The sequence below is a fragment of the Apium graveolens genome, chromosome 5, assembly GCF_009905375.1.
Source record: "Apium graveolens cultivar Ventura chromosome 5, ASM990537v1, whole genome shotgun sequence".
NCBI lineage: Eukaryota > Viridiplantae > Streptophyta > Magnoliopsida > Apiales > Apiaceae > Apium > Apium graveolens.
In genome coordinates this window covers 306855728-306877109 of record NC_133651.1, presented here as the reverse complement: position 1 = coordinate 306877109, position 21382 = coordinate 306855728, and the positions used below count along the sequence as shown (strand labels likewise).

At 37.6% G+C, this 21382-nt stretch overlaps 1 long non-coding RNA gene across 3 annotated transcripts; it reads right to left on the bottom strand.

Moving 5' to 3' along the window:
* Nucleotides 1-789: 789 nt before the first annotated feature.
* LOC141659337 (uncharacterized) lies at nucleotides 790-9537 on the bottom strand. Of its 3 annotated transcripts, none has more exons than XR_012549717.1 (9): nucleotides 9219-9537; nucleotides 9004-9085; nucleotides 8768-8841; nucleotides 8405-8464; nucleotides 8052-8282; nucleotides 7610-7780; nucleotides 7496-7529; nucleotides 7219-7340; nucleotides 790-1098 (listed from the first exon to the last, which is right to left on the bottom strand). It is a non-coding gene; the product is annotated as an uncharacterized LOC141659337 (long non-coding RNA). The 3 variants fall into 3 exon arrangements; XR_012549716.1 differs by having other exon boundaries at nucleotides 7610-8282; nucleotides 9219-9312; nucleotides 9396-9537; XR_012549715.1 differs by having other exon boundaries at nucleotides 7610-8282.
* Between the last annotated feature and the right edge of the window lie 11845 nt (nucleotides 9538-21382).

The window sequence follows — 21382 nt, the reverse complement described above, 5'->3', positions numbered from 1 at the left end:
TTACTAAAAAGTTAGGTATGTTGCAACATAACTGTGGTTACATTTTCAACTTGTTACCATAGAAATAGAAAATGTAACTATAGGTACTATATTGTAACACATTGAGAGGTGTTACCAAAATTTCAAAAAATGTAACCGTAGACCCCTATTGTAGCACGCTCAAATCCAACACCCCCTTATTTTTAAAAAGTGTAACCATAGCCAATAATTTGGCTTTAGGTAACATTTTTTGGTCATTTTAACACATTTTTTTGGTGTTGCTACAGGTCAAATATGGTGTAATGTTTATCTGAAGTTGATGTTGATGCAGAGATGATGCAACTGTGTGCTCTAATGGTGAAGGGTATCACAAAGATAGCCTACAAGAAATTCAGAAAGGGTAAGAGGTTTTCCAAGCACTACGCCATAAGTGAGCTATTGTAATGCCTAAATGGTGTTACAATAGGCCCCAAAAGCGTTACAATAGGTCTATTGTAACACCAGGGGGCGTTACGTATACGAGCATTAAAATAGACACCCTATTGTAACACTTTACTAATATATTGTAACAGAGAGGAAACCATTACAATAAGCACCTACTGTAACACTAACTGGCCCAAATGTAACACAAAATGAGTGATACAATAGATTGATCAAGATTGCATAAGTGGGACCCACTGGTGGGGGATAGGGCCACATGGCACCCTTGCGTGGGTCCCATATGACTTATTGTAACAACTTTTTTTATCTATTGTAACACCAATTTTCTGTAACTAAGCAATGTTAACATTTATAATGTAACACTATATATAAATAAACATATATCACATTAAAATAGATAAATGTAAAAGTTACATTACATTTGTTTTAGAATTATAACATTGTATAAATATAAATTTACAATAGGCAAATGCAAGACATAAATATAAAATCTCAATTATACCAACTTAACCAAAATATTGAACTACATATAATATTTGCATCTCCTTTAACTGCTACCACTCTCCGTTATATTACCCTCTTGGTATTGTTCTTCCTTTTCAAAGTATTGACGACACCAACTAGTTCATTTCTCGGCATTTTTGTATACAGTCCCACAATTCACAATTATTTGGCATCCTGGACAAAGAAAAAATGGGAGGAATTTGAGAATAAAGTACTTATCCAGATTAAAATATTTGTTATACATAAACAGGCAGTGTTTATAATCTTTTACATTTAAATACAAACTAATTTAAGCTGCAAACTAAAAATTATTGAAAAGCATTTTGACTTTTCAAATGTTCAAATACAAACTAATTTAAGCTACAAACTAAAAATTATTGATGTGCCCGGTACCACTGTGGCTACTGATTTGTTGCTGTTTATTTAGTTTTTAGACAAACTTTAATATCTGGTTGCTCCTACCTCTTCTACGGTTCTACCAAACATTTCAAGAGTTAGTACAATCAGATTTGTTAGGTCCACAAATCAATCACAAACATTGTTACCTAATAAATATTATATAGTATAAAATAAAACAAAGTCATAGTATGGGTACGAAGGGTAAGGGAAAACATTAAACATGAAAAGAAAAAATAAAGAATGCACATTTTAGTATGTTAGACCCCCAATCATAGCTACTTACCATAGAAGGGCAAAGAAAATTAAGGAGTTAAAAGTTTATCAGAGACGCAAAAAGAAAGGAAATATGGTGGAGACATAATCAAGGGGTCAACTATATATCTTGATTGGTGGGGACAGTATCAGACTCAATAAAAGGAAGATTTAAAATAATTTAGGAAAGGATTCCCTGCATGATTAGGGGGATCAGATTGGAGAAAATAAAGTATTTATTCTGTCATTTAGTTGTAGTTTAGGTATTGAGAAATTTATAAAAAGTTTTGTAGCAGAGCAGCTCTGTAGCGATGGTGAAGCATCATCGGTTTTAATTCTGGTGTAGCATCAGAATATATCTATTATAAGAGTTCTACTATCATTTCAATAAATCATATTGCTTACTTTTCTCGTGTTCTAGGTTAAGATGGTTCAGAGTCTTAACAATTGGTATCAGATTCAGGTTATCAAGGTCTTTTGTGCAATAGTAAATGGTCGGTACAAGAATGGAAGGAAGACTGGACAATGTTGAGAAAGAGGTCAAGTTGTTACAGGAATTGTTACAGAAGGAGCATCTGGAGCGTAATAATCAGTTCAGGGTACTAGAAGGGAAACTGTCGGAGATATCTTCTATCCATCAGATGCTTGCGAGCCTGCAAGACAAACTCACTGTTTCCGGTGGTCAATCAAGTGAAAATACATCACCATCTAAAGAACATCCGCATGAGAAAGGGGTGTCATCAACTTTGATACAACCACCATCGTATCAGGAATATGATGACTTCCGGCTTGCCGTCAAGAAGGTGGAACTTCCAAACTTTAACGGGGATGACCCGGTGGGCTGGGTGTATAGAGCAGAACAGTATTTTGAAGTTCAAAACACGAAGCCGGAGCATAAGGCCAAACTGGCATTTATTGCAATGGAAGGAGTAGCGGTTCATTGGTTAAAGTGGTTGCGAGGCAAGTCTCCGGGCATTCAATGGGATGATTTGGCTACGGAGCTAATGAGAAGATTCGGAGGCTCGAAGGCGGGTAACCCATATGAGAAATTGGCAGAGCTTCGTCAAGACTCTACGGTGGAAGAGTATATTCAAGCATTTGAATATGTGGCCGGTATGATTCCAGGTCTTCCTGAACAAGCATATGTGGGAAATTTTATCAACGGGTTGAAGGAGAACATTAAAAGAAGGTTGCGGGTACACGATCCACAAGAGTTAGTTCGCACTATGGAGTTAGCAAGAGATATTGATGATGAGTTAGCAGAAGGAAATCCAACTCAGGTCGGTAGTCAGAGTCACAGACCTGTATTTTCTTCAAATCCAATTCCACCAAAAGCGGGGTACATGGTGACAAAGCCAACGTCAGCTGTAGTACATAAAGGCGACATACGAGTGAAGTCTGTGCCACAATTGTCCGCAACAGCAGCAACATCTAATCAGCAGCCTTATAGAAGCAATAGGGGAAATTTGAACATATCACCTGCTGAAATGAGAGCCCGACGTGCGCGCAATCAATGTTTTAGTTGTGAAGGTCAGTTCTCACCGGGCCATGTTTGCCCGAATGCCCATCTCCGAGTTATGATTGCGGCTGAGAATCCAGAAGACGAGCTGCCAGCGGACAAGGTGGACGAAGATGACATTCATACGTCAATTTCCCATGTGGAATGTCACACCATGGAGTTGCATCTATACTCTACAGCAGGCATTACACGACCAAGCACTATGAAGATGCAGGGATTTGTACAAAAATGTCCGATTGTGATACTTATTGATAGCGGTGCTAGCCATAATTTTATTTCAGCTGATTTGGTAAGAAACATGGGTCTACCCGTGACTCCAACGAATGAATTTGGTGTGAAATTGGGTGATGGACATACAGTGCCTTGTAACGGGGTCTGTAGAGCTGTGAAGATGCGTGTCGGCGACTTACACATCACAGCAGATTGTTATCCCTTCCAATTAGGCGGGGTGGACTTAATTCTTGGCATTGCTTGGCTCGAAACATTGGGAGAGGTTAAAGTAAACTGGCAGAAGATGACAATGACATTTGATGCGGACGGATGTTTACGGAGATTACAGGGCAATCCATCTCTGTCTACTACTGTAGTCTCTTTAAAGTCTATTCTCAACACTGCAGATGCAGATACTTGCTTCATGTTATGGGCTATGTCAGCAGTGGAACCAAAACATTCTAACAGCCAACATTTGACGGAACTCCAACAACAATCATTACACATGTTGTTGGAACAATATGATGTGGTCTTTCAGGAATCAGTGGGTTTACCTCCTCAAAGGGATCGGTCACATGCAATTACATTGAAGCCGGGTGTTACTACTATTAACGTGCGACCTTATCGTTATGCTCATAGCCAAAAGAATGAAATTGAACGCTTAGTTCAAGAGATGCTGGGTGCCGGAATCATTCAACCAAGCAGCAGTCCTTTTTCTAGTCCGGTTATTTTGGTTAAGAAGAAAGACGGGAGTTGGCGATTCTGTGTGGATTATCGGGCTTTGAATGACGCCACTATTCCAGATAAGTATCCGATTCCAATTATAAATGAGTTATTAGATGAATTGGGAGGTGCTAGTTATTTTTCAAAGATTGATCTTAAATCAGGGTATCATCAAATTCGTATTCAGCCCAAAGACATCCCGAAAACAGCATTTAGAACTCATGATGGCCATTACGAATTTCTGGTGCTACCTTTTGGACTTACAAATGGTCCCGCTACATTTCAATCTGTAATGAATGATTTATTCAGGCCGTATTTACGAAAATTTGTGTTGGTATTTTTTGATGATATATTGATTTACAGTCGAGATTGGGAATCTCACATGGAACATACAGGATCGTGTTGGAAATTCTTCCTATAGTCGTCCTATAGCCTATTTTAGCAAAGCTATTTCAGATCGAGCACTTAGCAAGTCAACATACGAAAAGGAGTTGTTAGCATTAGTGTCTGCTGTCCACCATTGGCGACCTTATTTGTTGGGAAGGCAGTTCATCATCCGCACTGATCATAAAAGCCTTAAACACTTGTTAACTCAGCGTATATCAACTCCAGATCAGCAAAAATGGCTATCTCGTTTGTTAGGATACACATTTGATATTGTCTATAAGCCAGGAACTGAAAATAATGCCGCTGATGCTTTATCACGTCGGGATGACGACAGTGAACTAGCGTTGAAAGCAACTGATGCAATGGAACTATCTGCCATATCTCGACCCCAATGGAGTGATACCCCAGCTTTGGCAACAGCAGTTCGATCAGATACTTACTTATCTAAGATTGTGCAAGCTTTGGAAAGCAATCAACCTACACTATCAGGTTACACCCTTGCTCATGGTCAACTACTCTATAAAGGGCGTTTGGTAATTCCTGCAACTTCTGAGTGGGTGAGTCAATTTATTCAAGAATTTCACTCAACTCCCACAGGAGGACATTCGGGTTTTCTCCGTACTTACAAACGTATTTCCAGCAACCTCTTCTGGAATGGCATGAAAGCTGATATTATGAAATATGTGGCAGAATGTACTATTTGTCAGCAACATAAATATCAGGCTACCTCTCCGGCAGGTTTGCTTCAGCCCCTTGCATTACCCACTGCTGTTTGGGAAGATATCTCGTTGGATTTTGTATCAGGTTTGCCGCGATCACAGGGCTATGACACGTTATTGGTGGTAATTGACCGTTTTTCAAAATATGGTCATTTTGTATTGTTGAAGCACCCGTATACAGCTAAAAAGGTTGCTGAAGTGTATGCCAAAGAGATTGCACGCTTACATGGCATGCCTCGATCGATTGTAAGTGATCGTGATCCGACCTTTTTGAGTCAATTTTGGACCGAATTCTTTAAATTACAGGGTACAACGTTGAGAATGAGCTCTTCGTACCATCCAGAGACCGATGGCCAAACCGAGGTATTGAATCGTTGTGTTGAGACTTATCTTCGCTGTTTTGCGTCCGATCAGCCTAAACAATGGAGTCGTTGGGTCCACTGGGCAGAATATTGGTACAACACCTCGTTCCAATCAGCCACTAAAATGACTCCATTCCAGGTCGTTTATAACCGACCTCCACCAACGATTTTGAAATTTTTGAAAGGGGAAATAGCTGTGGAGGCAGTAGCACAAGAACTCGAGGACAGAGATGAGATTCTTCGTCAACTTAAATACAACTTGGAACGTGCCCAACATAGGATGAAGAAGCAAGCTGATTTAAAACGTCGAGATTATTCTTTTACGGTGGGAGATTGGGTGTATTTAAAGCTTCAGCCATATCGCCAACAGTCTATAGCTAGACGCATCCACCCTAAATTATTTGCTCGTTTTTACGGCCCCTTTGAAATCATCGCAAAAATTGGCTCCGTTGCATATCGCTTACAACTCCCAGAAGGCTCTCGCGTGCATCCAGTCTTTCACGTCTCTTTATTAAAAAAGGCTTTAGGACATGGTCTTCAACCTGGTCATCTACCAGCAGGCCTAGAAGTCGAGCTTCCTCCTACAGCAGAACCACAATTTGTTCTAGCATACCGTGATATAGTCCACGATGATCAGTCTACTCCGCAAATATTAGTTCAGTGGATAGGTCAGTCACAAGATGAGGCTACTTGGGAAGATGTCAATACAATCAAGGAGCAGTTTCCTCTATTCCGCCTTGGGGACAAGGCTACTCTTGAGGAGGGAGGAATTGTTAGACCCCCAATCATAGCTACTTACCATAGAAGGGCAAAGAAAATTAAGGAGTTAAAAGTTTATCAGAGACGCAAAAAGAAAGGAAATATGGTGGAGACATAATCAAGGGGTCAACTATATATCTTGATTGGTGGGGACAGTATCAGACTCAATAAAGGGAAGATTTAAAATAATTTAGGAAAGGATTCCCTGCATGATTAGGGGGATCAGATTGGAGAAAATAAAGTATTTATTCTGTCATTTAGTTGTAGTTTAGGTATTGAGAAATTTATAAAAAGTTTTGTAGCAGAGCAGCTCTGCAGCGATGGTGAAGCATCATCGGTTTTAATTCTGGTGTAGCATCAGAATATATCTATTATAAGAGTTCTACTATCATTTCAATAAATCATATTGCTTACTTTTCTCGTGTTCTAGGTTAAGATTGTTCAGAGTCTTAACATAGTATCTAAGGTAAGCTATACTTTATGAATGTTCACCATACATTTTTAAAATTTTGAAATGAAGTGACAGTAACACCTTAACAATAACCTAGACAACTATAGTAATGCATTCATTTTAGTTTAAAACATAAGTAAAATTCTAAAGCAATATTTAGGAGAAACAACCACAATTATTGCAGTTTCCAGTAAATATCTAAAAAGATATAGCAAAACATCACAATTCACGATTTAGAATTATAATTACAATATTCCAAGAAAACAGTTTCCCCTATTCAGAAAACATCATAGTTCACGGAAAAATTTCTCAGACATTTAAAGTTTTTAAAATAGGGCAATCAGTAGATTTCCCTTATTCTGTAGAATACTTATTCCATATGAATGGTAAGGACCAAGTTTGATATGAAAATCAACCCCTCTAATAGTCACCCGATTTGAATGGTAAGTAGACAAAGCCAGAGTCTGTAAGAAATTCTGTACTTAATGGATATAGAGAAAAGTACCAATTTACCTCAGAGTTAATCTTGTGGTCAACTTCAGCCATGCCTTTTGAGAAGTCCCCAATTTGTGTAGGATATAAAAAGGCAGGAACCTCACAGCAGTTTCAGTATTCAGACTTCCAAAAATATTTACCTTTTTAAATATTGCAGGAGATAAATTTGCTGAATTTATTAATATACCTTTCACAGTTTTGCCATTAAGATTTATAGTAACATGGTTTCCAACGATAAATATACAAAGATGGATGCATGAATCCTTTAAACACTCAACTGTTTCAATTACATTACCTGTAGTTTCCCCAACGCATCTTCAATGTTACCCCTGGAAAAAAAAATAGAACAAGCATGTAATTAAAATCATTTCAACGCATGTTAAGAATTATTCAGCATAGGCAGACTTACTTCTTTGTTCTAGTTTTTGTTAAAGAAATCACAATCTCTCCATCTTTGTTGATCCGATTCTTTTCCTATTAATGAGATCTCAAAAACTTGCATAATGAGATTACATTTAACGTAATGGCACCAAGGTACCAAAGATTTGGATCACTGGCTCAATATATATGTTCTAGCCTCCTAGGGTACAAAAAGAAATAAAAAGAAACACACTAAATAAGATAATCCTTATATTGGATGAACACCTGATTCAAACATATGTGCATACATATCAGAGCAATATATAACGTGAGAGCAAAAAATACATGATGATCACAATTAACACATGGTAAGGACTAACAGATTTAAAACATAGAAAATGTAAGTAAAGATGGTAGAATTTGTGTAGATATGAGACAGACACGAGAAATAGGCAAATGCATATCATTTTAGAGAAGAGAGAAACCCGAACCTTCTAGAGCATGTCAATCGATTTTACCAAGATTCCAAAAACTCAATCTAGTCTAGATCAACTCTTCTGCAGTCTCACATTCTAAAAACAATTCTAACATAGACTGATTCTTTATTTAGGAAAAATGTATATAAGAACTAAAATTAACCACTTGTATTATCCGCTCCTTGACTCTGTCACTTAACCAATGTGCATCTTTGACATTAAACCGCATATCCACCTTGGTGTTCACTGTAAAACATGTATAATGATAAACAATAACAGGAAGGAAAAGAGGAAACTGAAAAAACTCAAATGCCACTGAATGTATAGAAATGCTCTTCAATGCATTTAGAAGACAGGTTATTACAAACCTTTATTGACATTTTGACCTCCAGGGCCACCACTTCTGGCAAAGCTCAGAGAGACATGATCTAAGTGCAAAACACAATAGTTGCAGTGATTAGAAGTATACAAAAAATTATGTGCATGTCACTAGATCTAAAAGTAAAGTACTGCTTACTAATTTGAAGAATTTTATAGCCATATACATTAACATCAAAACTACACCATGTCATTGTGCAAGGGACAAACAACTTCTAATGTTTCTTGCAATATCGACAATAAAACATCATTACAAGAATAGGTAAATAAACTTTTACCAACTACAAAAGTATCCCATATAGAGTTTCTTGTATCACAGGAATCCAACTAAAGATATCACATATGAAGAATACCTTAAAAGGAGAAAGCAAAATGGGGTTGGTGTTGGAGATGAAAAATACAGAGAACTTCCCTTCAGATCATTTTCCTAAAAAATATCACAATATAGATAGATATCAACAATTGTAAATATGTTAATTATAAATCCTCTCTTATTTCTGACAATAATTAGTAGATGCTTATTATTTAGTAATTGCTATATAATTTAGATTCTACAACCACTGTAATACATCTGCATTTTGCTAACAACCTCAACTACTGGTTCTCCCTCTACTATGACATTTTCTGCTTGATAAGATATTCACTCTGCACCGGCGCATCACTTGGAAGCACTAGAAAAATACATAAAAATACAGTCAGTCAGATAGATGGCATAATAAAACCTAAAAATTATTAATCTCCCTATATAAAACCTGGACTTTCCTCAACCATCTGGTGAAGCAAGTTTGAAGGTACTCTACTTACCAAGTCATATACCCAGTTAAACCTTGAGTCCTGACTTGAGTCCTCCACACACCTTCGATTAAAAATCCCAAATATTCTCTGTCCACAAACTCTTCTGGTGACCAGAAACCACCCGAGTATTGTCAAAAGCGCCGATTAATTTTTTCAAAGAAGTGAAAAAAACTGAAAAATACTTACAATTTAGGACTCATATGTGTTGAGGACTCGATATAGAGAAAATTAGGGTTTCTCGATTCGTGTGTCAGAGGTAGGGTTAGGATTTCACAGTTAGATGTTTACACTATGAGACAAGACAGAAGGTAAAAGCAAAAGATAATTCTCAATTCATGATTTTACCAATAACATCCCCTGGACTATATATAGAGGCTGTAACACGACACGTGTCAGCAAACTACTAGTCCAATACTAACAACCACTAGTACTGCTATTTAAAATAATACTAGTTGAAATGTTAGCACATGATTGAGCACGTGATAATTGATAGACCAATAACATCGTTATAACAATGCAATAATCTCATTTAGAGTAAATCATGACATATCCCCGTTCTTCACTGCATCCTTGACCTCAAGGATGGAAGTCTGGAAAACGTTTGTTGATGGACTCCAATCGTTCCCACGTTGCATTCTGAGGAGAACCATTTTCCCACTGGATCAATACCATAACATCCGGCTTGTTACCTCTTTTAACCAATCCCCGGTCTAACACAGCTACAGGTTGAGGATTTAGGATACCATTATCATCAGCAGTTGGCAGAGAGTTCTGAACCTCTTTATTGTGACCAATTTTCTTCTTTAACTGCGAGACATGAAATATGTCATGTATTTTTGTTGAGGGAGGGAGATCAAGTTTATAAGCCACCTGTCCAATCTTGCTCAGAACCTTGTAAGGACCATAAAATCTAGCAGAGAACTTATGATTCCTTCTTTCATTTAGTGACTGTTGTCTATACGGTTGTAGCTTCAAATAGACTTCATCACCTACTGAGAATGCCCTTTCACTACGTTTCTTATCCGCGAACCACTTCATACGCTCCTGGGCTTTAATGAGGTTGTCTTTAATTAGTTGTTGAGTTGAGCTCCTATCCCTGAGAAACTCATTTACCTGGTTGTCTGCGGTTCTGTGATACAAGAAGTTAACAGAGGGAGGGGAAACAGAGTATAGAGCCTGGAAGGGGGACATGTTGATGGCTGAGTGGTGTGAAGTGTTGTACCACCATTCGGCCAGGGATAACCAAGAAGACCACGATCCTGGTTTGTGACCCGCAAGGCAACGTAGGAACATTTCTATGCATTGATTTACTCGCTCGGTTTGGCCATCGGTTTGTGGGTGGTAGGCTGAGCTAAGCTTGACTTTTGTGCCCAGTGATTTGAATAATTCCTTCCAAAAAGAACTGATGAAGATAGGATCCCTGTCTGAGATTATAATCTGTGGCATTCCATGGAGTTTTATAACATTATCAAGGACTTCTTGAGCCACCTTAGATGCTGTGTATGGATGCAGAGGGATTAGATGGCAGTATTTAGTAAATCTGTCAACCACCACTAAGATAGTGTCATTCCCCTTTGATCTTGGTAGCCCCTCAACAAAATCCATACTGATGGTCTCCCAAGCATTATTTGGTAGTTCAATCGGTTGTAGTAGCCCCGGAGTCTTGACATGCTCAGTTTTATTTGTCTGACATATAGTGCACTCCTTGACAAACTTGGTAACATCATTTTTGAGACCTGGCCAGTAGAAAATTCTTTCTATTCTTTTTATTGTTGCAGCAATACCCGAATGTCCTCCTTCAGGTCCACTGTGTAATGTTGAGATGATCCTTTGCCTTAATTCAGTGGCTGCACCAACATAGAATCGGTTGTCTTTTTTTGAGTTCCCCATTGAGTATATGATATCCTTCACTATTCGAGGGAGTTATAGATAGCTCTAAGATGATCTGTTGAGCGACAGGATCTTGATCCAGACTTTCAGACAACTCCTCCTTCCACATAGGCTTAATATTGTGCCTTAGAGAATATAATTCGCTGTCACCATGCATCCGTGACAAGGCATCGGCCGCAACATTCTCTTTCCCCTTTTTGTATTGCACTGAATAGTCAAATCCTAAAAGTTTTGATAACCATTTTTGTTGGAGACTAGTAGTGATCTCCTGTTCCACAATGTGCTTGAGTGCTTCCTGATCGGTCTTTATGATGAAGTGGTGGCCAAGCAGATACGACCTCCATTTCTGGGTGGCAATGATCACAGTGAGCAATTCTTTCTCGTAAGTGGACAAACCCAAGTGTTTTGGTCCCAATGCTTTACTCAGAAATGCTATGGGTTGTCCATCTTGCATCATAACGGCCCCTACCCCATTCTTGCTCGCATCTGTTTCAATTACGAGAGGTTTGGTGAAATCCGGGACAGCAAGTACTGGGGGGGTAGCCATCACTGTTTTGAGAGTGGTGAAGGCTTCTTGTGCTTCATTTCCCCATGAGAACTTCCCCTTTTTGAGCAGCTGGGTCAGTTATTTACTCAGCATGCCATACCCTCTTATGAACCTTCGATAATAGCCCGTTAGACCCAAGAATCCTCTGAGCGACTTGACATTTGTTGGAGTTGGCCAGTCCTTCATGGCCTGTATTTTCTTGTCATCGGCTGCCACTCCGCTACCCGATATGATATGGCCAAGGTATTCAACCTGTGGCCTAGCAAACTCACATTTACTGCCTTTCACGAAGAGTTTGTGCTCCCTGAGTTTATCAGAAACTAATTGGAGATGCTTCTTGTGCTCATCCAACGAATTGCTGTAAACCAGAATGTCGTCGAAGAAGACCAGGACGAACTTTCGGAGATAATCTGAGAAAACCTCGTTCATCAGTTCTTGAAAGGAGGCTGGTGCGTTTGTCAAGCCAAAGGGCATGACTACAAATTCAAACAACCCTTGGTGAGTCCTGAACGCCGTTTTGTAGATATCATCCGGATGAATCTTAATTTGGTGGTATCCGCTTCTGAGGTCCATTTAGAATAGACTTGGCTTCCTTTCAAAGCTGACAACAGCTCTTCAATGACGGGAATAGGAAATCTATTTTTGATAGTGAGTTCATTGAGGGCTCGATAATCGACAACAAGCCTCCAAGTGTTGTCTTTTTTCCTAACAAGCAGCACAGGAGAAGCAAACGGAGAGGTGCTGGTTCTGATTATGCCAGCCGAAAGCATTTCCCTTGTAATTTTTTCTATTTCTTCTCTATGAGCTATGGGACAACGGTATGGGTGAGAGTTAACTGGGAAGCTATTAGGTTTTAAGAGAATGTGGTGATCTTGTTTTCTCGGTGGTGGAAGGTTGGTTGGATGGGCAAAGATGTCTGAGTATGTCATGATCAGGTCAGAGATTACAGGGTTTGGGGCTGTTGGTTTATCAGTGGTTTCGACCTCCTCAATAGCAGCTATTTGGACCAGGAAGAAAGCTTCTTCTTGCGTTGTTTTCATAGCTGGTGGTTTTAGTTGTAACTTGACTTGGGGTGACAAAGAGTATTGGGATAATACGACTTTTTTATCATCCTTCTTTATAGTGACTGTTTCCTCTTCATAATCAAAGGTTAATGGGCTGACAGATGCCATCCATTCCACACCCAATATGAGGTCATAACCCCCTAGATTTAGTATGTGTACAACAGCAGTAAAGATCTCACCCGCCATAGTCCACTTAAATTGTTCAACAACATTGGAGCAGGACAACACTTCACCATTTGCAACTGTTACTTGCATTGGTGAACATGGCTTTAGTCTCAGTTGAAATTGCTTGGCTAGGCCTTGTGAAAGAAAATTATTAGTAGATCCACTGTCCAACAGAATGCCGATAAGCTTGTTTTGAGTCTCCCCTTGTATTTTCAGGGTATTAGTACCCTTCCACCCTGTTAGTGCATTCAGGGAAACCTTCAACTCCTTCTCTGGAATTATAGTGGCAGCATCATCACCTTCCCAAACTAAAGCTGTCTCTTCATTGTTCTGCTCAAATTTTCCTCCTTCCTCTCCTATCATAATAAATAGTTTCTTCTTCCTACAGTTGTGGCCAGGTTCAAATTTCTGGTCACAATAAAAACAAAGCCCCTTTTGTTTCCTGTCAGTAATTTCTGCCAGTGTAAGTTTTTTATATCCCTCTGTATTGGTTGTTGTTAGGGTATTCTCTTGGTAAGGCTTAGTAGGTTTATTAGAGGTATAAGAAACTGAGTTTGGTTTCTGATTCTGGCCTGCAGACTTGTATCTCTTATCAAGAACACTCAGATAATGCTCTTGCCCTCTAGCTAGTTCTCTAGCTTCTTGGAGATTTTTTGGTTTGTGGTTATAGAGGTGTTGTGCTATCTCTTCCTTCAATCCACTGATAAAGTTATCCACATAATATGACTCCCTGTGGAATCCCTCATCCACCATCACATAGTTTCTTAACTCGTCAAACTGATAGATATAATCATCTACTCTGCCTTTTTGCGTGAGCTTATTGAACTGTCCTACCAAATTCTCGTAACCCGACTTAGCAAATCTTTGGCACACTAAGGTCACAAATTCAGGCCATAATAAGTTGTATTTTTCCTTCTCCAAACATCTGTACCAAACATCTGCCTCACCCTCAATGTGCAGAGCAGCACATAAAACTCTGGACCTTAAATCAGTATGGGGGTGTAGTTGAAAGAATTTGTCACATTTACTGATCCATCCCCTGGGATCCTTACCCTCAAATTTTGGGAAATCAAGCTTAGGTACTTTATAAGTGAGATGGTTGGGGTTTGGTGGTCGGTTGTGAGTTTGTTCCATGTTGGTGTTTGTGTGTATTACAGTGCTGGAAGGTATAACATTAACAGGGGTGGTGCCCTGGGCGGAAAACATGGTGGAGTAGGAAGGGGGTGGGTACTGTAGATATAACGGTTGTACAAAGGGATTGAGACTTGATGGTATGTATTGAGTGGAATGGTGTGACTGTTCAGTGTTAAAAGGCGGTGGATGAGTGAAGTTTCTAGGTGTAAGATGTCTGTATTCAGGTAACGAAAATGGGTCAATGAATCTAGCAGATAACTCGAAGGGCTGGGTAATAGGGTTGTGAACCTGCCCTTCCCAGTTTATGCTTCTAGATTTAGACTGCATATTACTAGTAGAATCATTAACTGTAGCAAAATGAGTAGGGGTTTGGGGTGTATGACTTACAGTAATGGTGAATAACGTGGTATGTGGGTTTGTTTGTTGTCCGGTGTCCAGCTCCTTGTTTCTCAATAAAAAATCCCTTCTGAATAGCTCAGTGAGTTCTGCAATACCCTTCTTCATTTCCTTGTTATCTTGAGAAAGGGTCTCAAACTCAGATCTTAAGGAAGAGATCTGTTCTTGAGTAAAAGACTGACCTTCTTCAAATATACTCAGTTTATCAGCCATGGTAGAAATTGAGCTTTCACATTTCTGTAGACTACTTTTCTCTGTTATGGTGATTATGAGTTTTTGGGTAAGCGGCGGTCGAGGAGCTAAAGCTCTGATACCAAGTGTCAGAGGTAGGGTTAGGATTTCACAGTTAGATGTTTACACTACGAGACAAGACAGAAGGTAAAAGCAAAAGATAATTCTCAATTCATGATTTTACCAATAACATCCCCTGAACTATATATAGAGGCTGTAACACGACACGTGTCAGCAAACTACTAGTCCAATACTAACAACCACTAGTACTGCTATTTAAAATAATACTAGTTGAAATGTTAGCACATGATTGAGCACGTGATAATTGATAGACCAATAACACAGTTATAACAATGCAATAATCTCATTTAGAGTAAATCATGACATATAGAAGATGAGAGATTAGGGTGTCTGGGTGGGAGGGTGTGTCAGGAGTGGGGTTTAGGGGAGAGGAGAGGGAAAATAGAGAGATGCGAGTGGGGTGAGATGAGAGACAGGGTCGGGTCCTTATGAGAAGAAGGGGGTGAGTGGAAGAGGAAAAGAAACAAACAGGAGAAATATACAGCACATTTTTCACTTAAGTACGGGTCATTTTTATTTACGAGGGAAATATACCGCCCATTTTTCACTAAAATGTGTATAATTTTAATTTTAATTTTTTAATTTCTAATTTTATTTATTATTTTATTAAATAAAAAAACTAAAAAAGTGACTTATATTTATGTACAATAAATTTTATAATAATACATAATATATTCTTGATATATTAATAATCCAAAATATAATTTTAATACTAATTTATAATAATATTTTTACTTAAATATTTTTAAAAGTTAAAAAAGTAACTATTGTAACACTAGGTGCTGGTGTTACATGTGGTGCAACACCGGCATTTATCTGTAACGGTATTTTATAGTTATTGTAACACTAATTTTGAGGTGTTACAATAGGACAAAAATTTCTTGGCTAATGTAACGCTGCTTGTAACACTTGCATTACAGTAGCCCACTTATGGCGTAGTGAAGAAAGGTGGAAGTTCTGATAAGAAAGGGTTCAGAAAGTCTGAAGGCAAAGGAGGAAAGTCTGACAGAGGAGACAACTCAAATGTCAAATGCTACAATTGTGGTGAAAGAGGCCACATATCTCCTGACTGCAAGAAAGGAAAAAGTGATAAAGGCAAAGCACTTATCATAAAGAAGAAAAGCTGGACATACACTTCAGATTCTGATGATGAGGTGAACTATGCCTTGATGGCAAATGCTGATAGCAGCCCTAAAACTGCTGAATTGAAGGTAGCTCAAATAACCTTTACTTTTCATACTGATGATATTACTGAGTTGAGATTATACCTTAAAATCATGTTCATTAGTTTTAGAGATCAGACTTTAATATGTGAAAGATTAACATCTGAAAATCTTGATCTATAAAACAGAAATGACTATTTAGAAAAGGAGTTAGTTTTTCTTCATCAAACTAAGAAAGAAAGAGATGAGGCTTTGTATGTTAGAGATGAAGTGCTAAAATTAAATGAATCTCTAAAAAGTGATTTAGAAAAGGAAAGAGATCTCAGAACTTGGACTAACTCTGGCAGAACAACTCAGAATTTACTAAGTAGTGGAAACTGGAAAGAGGGCTTAGGTTATGGAGATAATAAAAGTGAGAAAGGAACTGTGCAAATTGAGCCAATTGTTGTTAAACAGACTGCTAAGCCAAAGGTAAATCCTGTTAATTTTGTAGCAAAAACTGTAATGTCTGATTCTGAAAAGATGAAAGATTCTAAGACAGAAGTAAAAGAGAAGTCAAATTCTGACAAATTAAAACAGGATAAACCAGCTGAAGTAAACATAGGCTTAATGACTAAGAAGCAGCTTAAGCATAAGTTGAAAGAGATTAGAAATGTGAACAAGGTAAAGGAAGCTAGGAAAAATAGTAATGGAAAAGAAGATGTGAATAAAAGCAATAATTATATGCCTGTTCCTAATGCTCCTAGAAAGAAATGTTACAACTGTGGAAACTCTAACCATCTTGCTTCTTTTTGTAGGAAAAATAAAGATATAAACTCTTTACCTCCTAAATAAGGAGTTAAGAGTCAGTCTGTTAGGTTTAAACCACAAAATCCTTATTTTCATTGTGGTAGTTTATGGCATTCCATTTATACTTGTAAGGAATATCATAGTTTGTATTATGATTATTATCAAATAAAACCTTCTTTGAAGAAAGTTAGTGTAATTCCTTCTAGTGTAAATTCTGATGCAAAGCCTGATATAAAGTCTGATAAACAGTATGTTAGCATAAACTCTGAAATTAAATCCGCTGCAAATGCTAACAAACTAAATAAGGCCAAAGGATCCAAGCAAGTCTGGGTCCTTAAAATTAACCAATAGTGGTCTTTGTGATTGTAGGGCAACAGGAAAAATATCCTAGTTCTTGACCGTGGATGTTCAGGATATATTATTGAAAATAAAGCCCTGCTATCAGACTTTGTGGAGAAAGCTGGCCCAGGAGTTTCTTATGGAGATGGAAACATGGGAAAAATTCTAGGATATGACAATATCAATCTTGGGAATGTCATCATTGAATCAGTAGCTCTTGTCTCAGGACTTAAACACAATCTTCTAAGTGTGAGTTAAATATGTGACAGAGGTTATCATGTGGATTTCTTTGAAGAACACTGTGAAGTTGTAAGTAATTCTATAGGCAAAGTGGTTCTGAAAGGTTACAGGAATGGTAACATATATAAAGCCAGACTTTCAACAAATTCTGATGGTTCTGCAATCTGTCTGTTGAGTAGAGCACCAATTGAAGAAAGCTGGAATTGGCACAAAAGACTCTTTCATTTAAATTTCAACAACATAAATGAGCTAGTAAAGAAAGATCTTGTGAGAGGACTGCCAAAATCAGTATTTGCTCCTGATGGCCTTTGTGATTCATGTCAAAAGGCAAAACAAAGAAAATCTTCATTCAAGAGCAAAACTGAATCCTCAATTCTTGAGCCTTATCACCTACTGCATGTTGATCTATTTGGTCTAGTCAATGTCATGTCTATTGCAAAGAAGAAATATGTTATGGTTATAGTGGATGAGTTCACAAGATACACTTGGGTGTATTTTTTGTACAAGAAGAATAAAACTGCATCTACTCTAACTGATCATGTCAGACAACTGGATAAATTGGTCAAAGATTCTGTTAAAATAATAAGAAGTGATAATGGCACTGAGTTCAAGAATTCAATCATGGAAGAGTTCTGCAAAGAGCATAGAATTAAACAGGAATTTTCTGCACCTGGAACTCCACAGCAAAATAGAGTTGTAGAAAGAAAGAACAGGACTCTCATTGAAGCTGCACGAACTATACTTGATGAAGCAAAGCTGCCAACCTACTTTTGGGCTGAATCTGTGCAGACTGCTTGTTTTACACAGAATGTCACACTCATAAACAAGCATGGAAAAACACCATATGAGATGGTGAAGAAAAAGAAGCCAAATCTGAAATACTTTCAGGTATTTGGATGTAAGTGTTTTGTTCTTAAGACCCATCCTAAACAGCTGTCAAAATTTGATCTAAAAGCTGATGAAGGAATTTTTGTTGGATATCCACTTTCCACAAAAGCCTTCAGAGTCTACAATTTAAGAACAAGGGTTGTCATGGAATCTATCAATGTATCTTTTGATGATAAGAAGATTACTGGACTTGAAGATTTCAATGATCATGATCAGCTGAGATTTGAAAATAAAGATTTAAATTCTGATGCTGTAAATTTTGATGGTTTAAATCCTGATCCTGTAAGTTCTGACGGGTTAAATTCTGATGTCATTGAAACTGTGGTAACAACTCCAAGGGAAAATGCACCTGTTTAGGGGGAGCAAGCTGAAGATCCTACCACAACTCAAGACTCTCAAGAAAAATCAAAACCTGTTACTGGCTCTTCAAGTTCTGATTCATCAAGTTCTGATGAGCCAATTCTGATAATTCTGGAAATTCTGATTCTTCAAATCCTGAAGGATCCAACTCAAATTCGGAAGTCTCAGAGAGCATAACTACAGGAGGAGCATCAGAAAATGCTGATGGAGACAGCATGGATCATGGGGGAGGATCCAGTTCTAGAGAACAACTTCCATCTGCAAGGAAGTGGACTAAAGCACAGACACCTGACTTAATAATTGTAGATCCTGAAGCAGGTGTCAGATCTAGAAATGCAACATCAAATGAATGTCTCTATCATTCCTTTCTATCTCAGACTGAACCAAAGAAACTGGAAGAAGCTCTTCAAGATGCTGATTGGGTGCAAGCAATGTAGGAAGAGTTAAATGAATTTGAAAAAAATAAAGTTTGGACCCTAGTGCCAAGACCAAAGAATAGATCAATTATTGGCACAAAATGGGTTGTCGGAAACAAAACTGACAGTGGTGGCATAATTACAAGAAACAAAGCAAGGCTGGTTCCTAAAGGCTACTCTCAACAGGAGGGTATTGATTATGATGAAACATTTACACCAGTTGCTAGATTGGAATCCATAAGAATCTTTTTGGCTTATGTTGCTCACAAGAAGTTTAAAGTCTTTCAAATGGATGTGAAAAGTGCTTTTCTTAATGGAGAATTGGAAGAAGGGGTATATGTTGAATAACCTCCAGGATTTGTAGATTCAAAATTTCCTAATCATGTCTACATACTTGATAAAGCCCTTTATGGCCTTAAGCAAGCTCCAAGAGCATGGTATGAGACTTTAGCTCAATTTCTTCTGGAAAGTGGATTTAATAGAGGCACAATTGATAAAACACTGTTCTACCTCAACCATGGAAAGGACTTACTTTTGGTACAGATATATGTTGATGATATCTTTGGTTCTACAAATGCCAAACTCTGTGAAAGGTTTGCAAAGCTAATGCAGTCAAGATATCAAATGAGTATGATGGGAGAACTTAGTTATTTTCTGGGACTTCAAGTCAAGCAAAATGAAGAAGGTACTTTCATAAATTAATCCAAGTACAACAGAAATTTACTAAAAAAATTTGGAATGCAAGACTTACTGCATCCACTCTCATGGCCACTGCAACCAAGTTAGATAAAGATACTGGAGCACTAGTAGATATTACAAACTACAGAGGTATGATTGACTCTTTACTCTATTTAACTGCTTGTAGACTTGATATCATGTATGCTACCTGTCTTTGTGTAAGATTTCAGGCTGATCCAAGAGAACCTCATCTAATAGCTGTGAAAAGAATTTTCAAGTACCTCAAGGGTACAGCTGATCTAGGATTGTGGTATCCTAGAGAATCAGATTTTAAGCTAATTGGTTACTTAGATGCAGATTTTGCAGGAAGCAAAATAGACAGGAAAAGCACAAGTGGAAGCTGCCAATTTCTTGGAGGCAGATTGGTTTCTTGGTTTAGCAAGAATAAAAATCAATTTCCATATTAACTGCATAAGCAGAATATATTACTGCAGGAAGCTGTTGTGCACAGATTCTTTGGATGAAGAATCAGTTACTGGACTATGGGTTAGAATTTTCTAAAATACCCATTTACTGTGATAATCAAAGTGCTATTGATATGACAGGTAATCCATTTCAACACTCAATGACAAAGCACATCAGTATTAGGTACCATTTCATAAGGGAACATGTGATGGAAGGTACAGTGGAATTGCATTTTATTCCAACAGATCAACAACTAGCAGATATCTTCACAAAACCACTATGTGAAGCTACTTTTACAAGACTGGTAAATGAACTTGGAATGGTTTCAGGTTCTTTCTCAAATCTGGTTAGTTTTTGTTCTCATGCATCAGACTTTATGATCAGTATTTACAGATTGTCTTATCTCTGTGTAATCTGTGCTTAAACAGTAATATATTAAATGCTGATTATTATCTGATGTGATTCTACATACTCTGATAGTGTTTTGAATGTTCTGTGACTATTCAATTCAATGAGGATTACTGTGCTAGATGCTGACCTAGTAGTCTTTAACATACTAGAAATCCCATGTTTGAATTAGTTGTTTATGTGGAAATTCATTTATACAAGAAAATTATGATTTTGAGCTTAGTCAAATTTACTTTGTGTATCTTATTACTAAGTCACAAACTAGATTTTTGCTTCTTATCTGTCAAATTCTGATGTCAGTAAATCTTAAGGATGAACTACATGCTTGATAAGCCTCACTTATCTGAAGAAAAGAAAAGAAAAGAAATTGAAGTCAGGTACTCCTTTGAGATCTAAAGTAAACATGTGAAAGGGAAGACCCAAGTGCATTGCTGGTATTAAGTAATATGCATTAGAAAAGCAAATAATATTTTCTTGGTGACTTTTCATATTCTCTGATTACTGGAGAAATACTCTGATAATAGCATAAATTCTGATAGCAGTTGTGACTCACTTACACTGAGAAGCCACTATAAAAAGAATGTCAAAAGATGCATAAAATGAGCACAAACAGTTGAGGTGGACTCTTGCATAAATTTATTCTATAGTAGACTTCAAAATTAAAGACAGATTTTAAGCACTTTTCTCAGTTATGACTTATTTCTAAGATATACTGAAGTTTATCAGACTTTAATCATTATCTGATCATTTGTAAATGCACACACTCTCACTCCATGTAAATGATGAAAATTACTTTGGTGATTAAGTTGTTTTTGACAAACAGTTTAGTATTATTTACATAAATTCTGAGGACAAGTTCTGATGAAAGTTCTGATGATTAAACTCTGAAGAAACCAGTCAGTATTTGTATGATGAATCA